A 10,502-nucleotide genomic window follows, 5' to 3' on the forward strand; every position below is an offset into this window, starting at 1 on the left:
AGGCTGACCTGCACTGGCTCTAGATGGGTTCTGCTAATGAGAATCCAGGCAGGAGATGGAAACGCAAGCAGACCATGAAGTCAAGGTATTTCGTCCTCTGGGTCTTCCCTTGTGGAGTTACCTGGGGCTGACTTTGAAAGGACTTCCTCTGATGGAAGTCCAAGCACCTCCCAAGGTGGGGCTCTCCATCATGGTCCTTCTAGTCCGAGTAAGCCATGCTGTCTTCAACCTTCCATCGTGTGGGAATGTGACAAGACTTACTAGCCCTTGGGTACCATACCATTTTTTGTACTTTGTCCACATTCTGCTCATCTTCATAAATCATCCTTTACTGTATTTTCCTTGAATTATCCAAATTTGAGTAGGTCATCTGTTTCATGGTGGGGCCCTGAACTGCTGTTGTGGGTGATAGCAGCAGAGTAGGGGGGCACCGATCAGTTAGCTCTTCCTAGGGCAGGGACAGCAGAAATCCAGGAGGCTTCACAGAAGAGGTGGCACTGGAGCCTTGTCTTGAAAGAGGAGATTGATTTCCTAGGCAGCAAGAGTGTGAAAGGCACGAGTGACAGAGTATAGGAAAAAGGTGTAGGAAGGAAGCAGTGGCTGAGCAGAAGGAAGTGGTTGGAAAGTGAGGTGTGGTCCAGCAGACGTGAAGGAGGCAGAGATAAAGTTGGCTGGGTTAGAAGAGCTTTGAATGCTGGCTTGGGAGTGTGGGCTTTCATTCTGGAGAAAACACGGTGAGAACGGCGGGAGCCCGGGGTGCTGAGTCACATGAGGAGTGATAGAAAGATCGGAGTGGTTCAGGTCCCAGGGGGAGGATTATCGTCTTCAGTTACGTGAGAGATCTGGAGAGCAATATGGTGCTATGTGTCATGAGTTCATAGTTTCTGGCCTAGTAATTCTCTAGCTAGGGATTTAGTCAAAGGAAATAATCCAACACACAGGCTCAGACTGCTGGACAAAAACAGTTCTTGTAGTGTTACTTACAATAACCAAGAATTGTAAACAACCTAAATGTCCAGCAAGGGGAGGACTGTTAAATAAATTATGGAAGATCTTTACAATAGAATATTATGTGATTGTTAAAACAAAGTATATAAAAATTTAAAGGCATGAGAACAAACATTTAATGTCATGTGAAGTGTAAAAGTGCGAAAGAAGATACACATTGTCTATATAACATAATCTCAGTGACACAAAAATAAAATAAAGACATCAAAATCTTAGCTGCAATCCTTGCTGTTGATGAGTTTGTGGGTAACTGATATTCTCATGCTGTTCCAAAGATTTCTTGCTAACAGGAGTGGGATAAGTATACTGCTCCCCAAATGAGTAACATTGAATGGGATCCCCACCATTTAAACAAGCATTTATGCTACTGGTCACCACTACCACTATCAAATTTATTGAGCATGTACTGTGTATTAGGCAGGTAGAATTTTTCCAAGGTATTATGTCTCTGAATCTTCTCAGCTCTGTAAGGTTGGTTTAATTTTCACTCCCATTTATTAGACAGGGACACCACAACTCAGAGGGTTCAAGCAACTTGTCCAAGACCAAACTACAAATGAGTTTAAGAGCTGGGATCTGAATCCAAGACATGTGTAGTGAAAGTGAATAATTAATATTTACTGAGACCTTATCCCCTGTCAAGCAATGTTCTAATTTTTTTTTCACCGATATCAGTAATTTAATTCCCATACCACTCTGTAAGTGCAATACTATTACAATCTTAATTTTACACAAAAATATGAACACAGTAAGTTTAAGTAATGTCCACAGGTCACACAGCTACCTCCATGTATGTGTGAAATGAAATGAAAACCAATTTTTTCAGATCAAGAACTACTGCCAGGATTCCTCTCAGGGAGTTAGTTATCTTTCTTTATGAAAATACCTTGATAAGCTATTTGGCAATGAAGGTCTCAGCAGCAAAAGAAGAGTCAGGCTTCTCTGCCTGAGAGGTTTTTTTTTTCTTTATATCTAGAACAGGAGATGGGAAAGCAAGTGCAATAGGGGAGGAACAGCCAGCAAGGTGGAGCAGACGAGGCCAGCGTGGCATGGAGGAAGGTCAAAGGGCGCGGAGGAGCCCGAATTCCACTGTGAGGCTATTTGTATCTCAGACGTAAGCCCTGTCTCCAAAATGTCAGTAAGCACTGCTCTATTCGGAAACAACATGTGATGACATTATTGTTCTCTTGTTATTAAAAAGTATTGGAAATTGCAAAAGGGCCTGAGCTTCATATCTGACTCCACACGGTAAGACTGAGACAGCAAATTTTAAATAGGGCTTATGTGGACAAGCAAGTCAGGGAAGCGTCTGGAATTTGCAGAGGTTTGTAGGGGACTTCACACTTTCAGAAAGTTTATATTTGGGGACCCAGGAAATTCTTTCTCAATCTCTCCAGGAACGGACGCCCAAGCCAACACCTGAATTGAGTTACTCCATTTGGTTCAGGCCTCCTGACCATCCTGTAATTGCTTCCTCTGGCTACTCTCTTTTCAAAAGAAAGAAATCATGTTCAGAGAAAGTGTGGTGCTCCCTTAGGGCCACTGCAGAAAGAGGGAGAGCCGGGATTCCAGGCCAGGTTTGTTGGATCGAGTACAAGGTCTGCTGTGGTTTGGAGAGGGTTGGTGCGTTCCTCTAGAGTCGTGTGTGGAAATTGCATCCTCAGTACAGTAGTGCCGGGAGATGGTGGAACTTGTAAGAGGTGGGGCTTGCTGGGAAGTAATCAAGTCACTGAGGGTGCAGCCCTTGGAAGGAATTGAGGTCATTATCATGGGATCTTGGTGATTTCTTACAAGAGGGTTGCTGTAATAAAGCAAGCCTAAGCCCTGATCCACTCTCCGGCTTCCTGTCCCAGCCTGGGGTCTCTTCCTTTTGCGTGCATTCCAGCTCTTTGATGGCTTTTTGCCATAACATGCGTCAGCCAGAGGGACCCTCACCATAGCCAGTGGCACCGGCCTCCTGAACTTGCTTTTCCTTATAAAGTTCCCAGGCCCGAGCATTTCCTTATAGTAACAGACAAACCTTCTCCTACAACGCTTTTAAGTTTCCCAGAACTCCTTGCTGCTGCCTCTGTCTTGATTTTGCTTCTCTGTGGAACCTCTCAGGGTGGTCCCCACAGCTTCTACAGTGGAGTTTCTGCATTTCCAAGTATTAGGATTGTGTGGGTCTTAGTCCATGGGCCAGGCTTTGACACTAAGTGAGCAACTCAGAGTAGACGTCGACACTCGGCAACACAGAAAAGCAAGTGACTCTAGACCCGTGAGGGTGAACCAATGAGCTGATTTAAGGGAGCAACCGGTTGGAAAGATTTTAAAAGTAACAATTCCTCAGTTTAAAAAATGCTCAGTCACATTTTCCCAGTTTTAAAATGCAATTTTGTAATAAGGCCTTAGCTTTGAAACAGAATTTCCATGATTATATTTTCAAGTGAAATTGAATATATTTGGAAAATAGAAAAAAGGAGACAAAATCTCCAGAAAGTTTAGTGTGACGCCGTAAATACCTTTGACAAATCGATTCATAAAAAGCACCTTTCCTGTTTCACTTTGCATTGCTCTGAGTGCTCAGGGAGACCCCTATCCCTTTCCATACGTTCCGGATGGTTTCCCTCTCGCCTTTTCATTCCTTTGGCTGCTTTTCTTGTTGGCTAGCATTCTTGTTTTAGTTGAAAATAGAGTTGTCGTACAAGCTATGAAACGAGATGGTATCTCAGCATTTCACCTAAGCAATAACTGTCTGGTTCCTCCCTGCGATCAGAAGAGGAGGAGGCCAAGCAGAGTGATCATGGCAGAGATACCCCAACTGTGTATTCTAGAACAACTCGTGGGGAAGTTAATGGGTGTTTTGGGGAACAGTACTTACATGAGGTGGAAAATGCGTCATTAAATAAAAAGTAGTTGGTTTCTAAATTGCAGCTAAATGACAGGATTTTCTACAGCCTTTGGGTGTTAATGGGAATTAAGACTTCTCCAGAAAGGGGGAAGGGAGGGCAGATAACCATGCCCAGACACCCAGGGCCCCTGTGCACTTTGGACACCCCTGGTGTGGAGGGAAGAATGCAGGAGAGGTGGGCAGAGGCCTGCCCCTCTCCTGTTTTGCCATTGCCAGTGTTCTATGCCTCGGGCAGATTTCAGTCATTTACCATTTACCATTGGTAAAATAAACCAGGTTGTGTTTGAGATGGGGCTGGAAGGATGCACAAGGTTTTGATGGCAGCAAAGATGTTCCAGGCAGAGGGGTGGAGGCCAATGAAACCAAATCAAGTCCTTCCGGCCCTGCCTTTTTTTTTTTTTTTTTTTTTAACAACTTTACCCCATGAAAGGCAACAGACATGTTTACCTCTTCTTACAGATACAGTTTCAGCAGGTTCTTTTTATTTCTGCTTCAATGCTCAGAAACCCACCTGCCTTTCCCTAAGTGTTCCTGCCCACATAGGTAGACCACATCATAAAAATGCATATTTGAAATAAGAACCCTCACTGCTCCAGTCGCTTTGACAGCCAGACTGTGGGTTTATGAACAAATTGCGGATGAATGTCTTTAAAATCCAGCAAAGGACTTTTATGATCCGTTACTTGAATGACAGCTCTAGAATATTCCTATGTGGTGTATTTTTACTAATTGTATAATATATCTATGCAAACTCATTGTAAAAGTATTTGTTTTATTAAGAAAAAAAAAGCATGACCCCTCACATCATTTGGATTGGTAATTGTGAAATAAACTACTCACTTAAAAAAATACCTTGACTTTAAGTAGATCTACATTTCTATGTGCTCAGGTTTCCCACATCCTTTTTGATTCTGGCAGAGTGTGGGAGCTGCAGAAATGAGTGATACAGGCCTTTACTATCTGAGCTCACCCTTTGTGGGGAGACAGAGTGGAATACAGCTAAAGATAGTAACACAGTGCTCCTGTGTTAGTGTCCATAAAACAAACAAACAAACCCACAACAACTATATATCCCAGAGGGAGGAGTGACTGTCTTGTCTAGGGGGATACAGAGAGTTCATTGACTTAGCATTAGCCCTGTAGCGCAGAATAGACTTCTTTTCCTTAAAAGGTAACCATACTCACCTCACGATTAGAGTGATTTCTTCTGGATTCCTCTCTGGAGCACTGTCCCTCCCTCTGTAGCAGGCAGCACCTCTGAAGTTTCCAGTTCCTTGTGTCGTTTTCTGGTTGACGTTGGCTGGTTCGTGGAGCTAACCCTAGACCACCTGTCTAAGGAGAGCAAGGGCTGTGTCTTCTCACTGCCCAGAGTCCAGGTCAGAGAAGGAGCCCTGGAAATGCTTGCTGAGTGAATGACTGAGCAGCACCAACAATGACAAAACAAAGGGGCAACAGGGGCATGCTGGGGGAGTGCGGAGTGGCTCTGTCACCATGGCTGGAGTTGTTGCGGAGTGGGATATGACGCTAGGAAAATGTTGACCAAAATTGTATTAAAGCCCCCTGCTCCTAATTTGTAACTGAAGCAAGCAGGTGGAAGTGAAAACCCAAGCAGCGTTTCTAAGTAGTCAGTTTGACTCTCCCTCTCACCTCCCCAGTGGATCCTTTGTTCTGTTTGTTCTGTAATTAAAGGCATCATTATCTGCTGAAAGCCAGGCAGGTGGCCCTCACCTGGAGCAAGCGCTAACATTCTTTGTTCATTCCTTCTGTCTACTCATTCCAGGTGATTACAAAGTCACTTCCCAACCTTTACGGTAAGGGTCGCGTACTGCCTCGCGGGGACCTCGAACCTCCGAACTGGAGGGCACACTCCAAAACAGAAGGAGCTGTGTGGGGGCCGCACAGCCAGGCAGGAGTTAAGCTGGGAGCAGCCCCTCGCTGGGTCCCTCTCTGTGTACCATCTCAGTACCCACCCCTGCTCAGGAGCCACTTGTCTTTCACTCAGCAAAACTCTGCCTTTCCAGCCTTCCTGCCCCAGAGGAGTTTCCTGTTTCACCCCCAAAGCCCCTAGCAGCCCCTAGGCCCCTGCCGAACATCTGGCACTTGACAGGGGTGTTCCCTGCTTCCCCCGCTCCACGCTCCACAGGGTGCTGAAGGGGGCGGGCTCCGAGTTAGCCCTCAGTTCTGTCCAGCCCAGGAGAGTGCAAATAAACAGGGGCGGGGAGAGGGGCGCCCGTGCTGTGTCTTCCTTTCTGCTGGGCCTGTGGAACAGCTTCCCCAGCAGCAGGGACCTCGGACTTCACCCTTCTCCTTCGCGGGGGGCCTGAGACGCTACCACTGACTGTGCCCGCGCTTCCCACCCCTTGGAAAGCCTGCCTGTTCGCCCCAGTAACACAGAGCCGCTCTGCTCCCCATCGCCCGCCACCAGCTGTCTAGTCCTCATTTTCACTGTCCCTGTGTCCCTTGCTGGGGACTTTCTCTCCTGATGTGCGGACCTTATAGAAAGCTCACCGTACCTGCTGCCTCCAACGTGAGGGCTCTTCCACCTGTTTTAATTCTGCACTTTCCACTCCTTTCTTCTTCCATGATGGCATTTGTCTCATTGAATTATACTTGTCTGTTTCCTCCACCAAGCATGAGATGGCCAACATTAATAACTACGACTTATTAAACATTGCCAGTGTGCTAAGAAACATGTGAAGAATTTTACTCATGTTGCCCTCATTAATCTTTGCAATAACCGTGTGAATTTGGTGGATTATTTCGGGGTCCTCTCAAAGCTCAGCTTGAAGCAAGGATTTAGGGACCAGGAAGGAGGAAAAGGCTATACAACTTTGTGTTTTTGAGGTCCCTGCTGTAGGTAATGGGAGTTCATTTCTGTTTCTGAGAGAGTGGCAGGCTGGGCATTTTTCCTACCAGCTACCATGCCCTGTGGATGAAGAGCAATCCTGGGCTGGCGCTGCAGCTCACTAGGCTAATCCTCCGCCTGCGGTGCTGGCACTCCGGGTTCTAGGGGTTCTAGTCCCGGTCGGGGCGCCGATTGCTCCTCTTCCAGTCCAGCTCTCTGCTGTGCACCTGGGCCCTGCACCCGCATGGGAGACCAGGAGGAAGCACCTGGCTCCTGGCTTTGGATCAGCGCAGTGCACCGGCCCTAGCGGCCATTAGGGCATTTAGGGCAGTGAACCAACAGAAGGGAAGAACTTTCTCTCTGTCTCTCTCTCACTGTCTAACTCTGCCTGTCAAAAAAAAAAAAAAAAAAAAAAAAAAAAAAAAGAGCAGTCCTGGAGGTTCTCGGTCGATGCCCCTGCCTTCTGGGCTGGGCTTACCCACGCAGATGAAATAGATCATGGAAACCCTGGAAGCAGTCCTGGGGCAGAATGCTGAACGCTGAGAGCCCCTTGCCTGAGGCGGGAAGCCTACTGTAGTACGAGAAGATTCTGAGCTTGCTTGCAAATAGCCATCACAAATGAAATGACCATCATAAACGCTGCAGCACATAGCCCGATTTTGTAGGTGAGGGAGCCAGTGTCTCTTAGCACCCTGAATGTGTGGCTCAAGCCTCCCTAGTCTCTTCAGGTTGAATGCCTACCAAAGCACTGGCACATTCTAGGTGCCAGTTGAATGAAGCCAGAGTGATAATTTGGAGAGTTACAGGACTGACTTGACCCCAAACACTGGTCCAAATTATATGAAATTTAAAATGTAAAGAGCTTGCAGCCAATCAGTGTAAAGAGTTTGTTGTTGTTGCTATTTTTGGTATCTGACAAGTGTTTTAAAAGTAGAATTCTATGTTATGGGAATAAGGGTGGCGGGAGGGCTCACCTAGTTTATGGATCAGAAAGGCCTTTTAGAGGAAATGAAGTTCCAGCTAATACCCAAAGAATAAATTAATTATGGGGTGTGAGTGAGAGGAGGAAACCATGTTGAGAAGGCCTGGCAGTGCAGAGGGGCTGAGGAATTAAGAAAAGACCCATAGAGCTACACTGTGGTGGGCAGGCCTGATTATAATTCTCCAGGCAGGACTGGAGAAGCAGGCAGGCCAGACTGTGAGCCAAGGTAGGTAGGGAAGATCATCCTGGTTATGGTACGGAAAAGGTTTTGAAGGGAAGCTATATTAGAAATGGGAAGACCAGTTAGAGGGCTGCTGCTTATGTCCAGAGGAAAGATGAGGGTGGCTGGGTGGTGGGGCTTGGCCACGTGGGTAGATTCTGGAGATACACATGATGTTGAGTGGTTAGGACTAGGTGATCAACTGAGGGGACGAAAGAGGGTGATGTCAGTGTTGATCCCCAGGATTCCTTGCAGTGGGAACTATAGGAGGATAAGGTTGGTGGGTGGAAGACGATAGGATCCCTTTTTATCAGGTTGAGCTTGAGAAATTTGTGGAATGCAATGGTGGATTTTTGGCCATTCCATGGGCCTGAGGTTTAAGGGTCAGAACTGTGTGAGGCAAGCAGGCACATAGGGAACAAACTCTGCAGGGGCACTCACTCTCAGGGTCCTGCAAGTTCAGAGTCAGCACGTGACAATGAATGCCTTCTTGCACTGTGAATCCTTGGCACCTTGCACACTTTGCTCTGCTTCCAGCACTGTCCGAGGCAAAGGAGAGAGGTTCTGGCTGGAGTAGCAAGTGTGGGGATAGCAGCATAGGTGCTGCAGTAGACATCTGCCATTGTTCAGCTTCCTAGCATATTTCCTAGTAGCACTCAGTTTCATTTTGGGGAATTGGCTTACTCCATGCTGTGTCCTGGTAGGATATTATGTGGTAAGTGTCTGCTTCTCACAGTAGAAACATGAGAGGGTCCTGGAAGAACACTCTGTGACTCTTAGAGCTTAAGTTTAAAGCCCATTGTATTCCATGTAAACCTGATCTAGTGGTTCTAGTTAAATAGTTAAACAAGACTTTCAAAGACAAGAATGAACAACAGTATGCTATTTAAGTTTGCTAGTACCCTTCTTTTCTTGCAATTTTCAGGGCTTATCAAAGAAAATAGCACTCCTTTCTGAGAGTGTTACATGAGGATTTGAGGTCTGCACTTATTGCAGCAATTTTTGTTACTAATGTGGGAATCCCTGGAACAGGTGTAGTGAGGACTGTGGGAGTCGGCATCAGCTGGGGACATGGAATTCATAGAGTCTTGCAGTAAGACAGACATACCTGGAGACAGACTAGAGACAATGAAAGAAATGAGATCCTTGGTGACATGGCTGGGAAGCGTAGCATCGAGTCTCACCTAAAATAAATTGTGTTAATGTTAAAGCTAAGCTGTAACCGAAACTCGACAACAAAGGGACTGAAATAAAATAGTTCACTTCTCTCCCACATCACATTCCAGAACTGTCCGCCGTCTACAAATTGTGATTCCATCTCTAGGTTCAAAGTGACTTCCTAGCTGACCCATTTCCTAACCTATGGGTAGAGCCATCAACTTCTTTCTGAAGAATGTGACCAGAGAATTGTATTGCTCTCCTTCCTTTGCAATCCGTGGTACAGGGGAGGCTGGGAAATTTCATCTCTGGAGTGTGTATGGAAGAGACAATGACAATCTTTGGACTCACTGGAGACAAGATCTATTACTAAGAGGAAGGAGAGGATAGATTTTGTGTGTGGGGGGAGTATTGTTCATTTTTTTGCCAAATTAATAGATGTTTTCTTTTCCACTCCAGCCAATTTGGGTTAGAGTTCTGATTTTTTGCTATACAAAAAAAAAAAAAAAAAAAAAAAAAAAAAAAAAAAAAAAAAAAAAAAAAAAACAAAACCACACAAACAAAAAAACCCCAACCACCTAACATAAGGCAAGATTTGTCTCTGAGGCTTTTTCTTCCCAATGGGTTCTCTCTCTATGATTTTTTAAAAAGATTTATTTATTTATTTGAGTTACACAAAGAGAGGAGAGGCAGAGAGAGAGAGGTCTTCCGTCCGCTGGTTCACTCCCCAGATGACTGCAACCGCCAGAGCTGCGCCGATCTGAAGCCAGGAGCCAGAATCTTCTTCCTGGTCTCCCACCCAGGTGCAGGGGTCCAAGCACTTGGGCCATCTTCTACTGCTTTCTCAGGCCATAGCCGAGAGCTGGGTTGGAAGAGGAGCAGCCGGGACTATAACCATCACCCATATGGGATGCTGGCGCCTCAGGTCAGGGTGTTAACCTGCTACGCCGCAGTGTGAGCCCCCCTTCTCTACGATCTTTAAGGGCCAGTCCAAGGCTGCACGTATTGGAATGAGCTTGAGCTTGTTAAGAAAGGGAGAGGAAAGGACCCTGAGATTATAGGATGTGCCAGCTATTGTTCTGTGTTCTTTACAAATGTTATACACATTAATTCTCAATAGACCTCTCATTCTTTATTTACTCTCTGGGTTAAAGGTGAGCAAAATGCCATTGCTGGTGTTTCCACGGGTAGTAGAAAGTGAGCAGAGCTGTGTGTCAATCCCCATCTGATTTCACAGCCCCAGTTCTTTCATGCTGTCCCCACTGGGGCACTGTGGCACCATGGTGCATAAGGATGACGAATTCATGGGAGCGGGCCAGCACTGTAGCACAGCAGATCAAAGCTGCGACTCCGAACACCAGTATTCTGCATCAGAGTTCTGGGTTCTGGCTTCTCCATT

The 10,502-nt window shown here is 46.0% G+C and overlaps 1 long non-coding RNA gene across 1 annotated transcript in view; it reads right to left on the reverse strand.

Annotated features, from left to right (window-relative positions):
* The window catches only part of LOC103350172 (uncharacterized), a 28,739-nt gene extending 23,126 nt beyond the window's left edge, over positions 1-5,613 (reverse strand). The window contains exon 1 of the long non-coding RNA XR_518255.4: positions 5,084-5,613. This is a non-coding gene — a long non-coding RNA (uncharacterized lncRNA). The remainder of the gene's footprint in view (positions 1-5,083) is intronic.
* Positions 5,614-10,502: the final 4,889 nt, after the last annotated feature.

The sequence above is a fragment of the Oryctolagus cuniculus genome, chromosome 7 (genome assembly GCF_964237555.1).
Source record: "Oryctolagus cuniculus chromosome 7, mOryCun1.1, whole genome shotgun sequence".
Lineage (NCBI taxonomy): Eukaryota > Metazoa > Chordata > Mammalia > Lagomorpha > Leporidae > Oryctolagus > Oryctolagus cuniculus.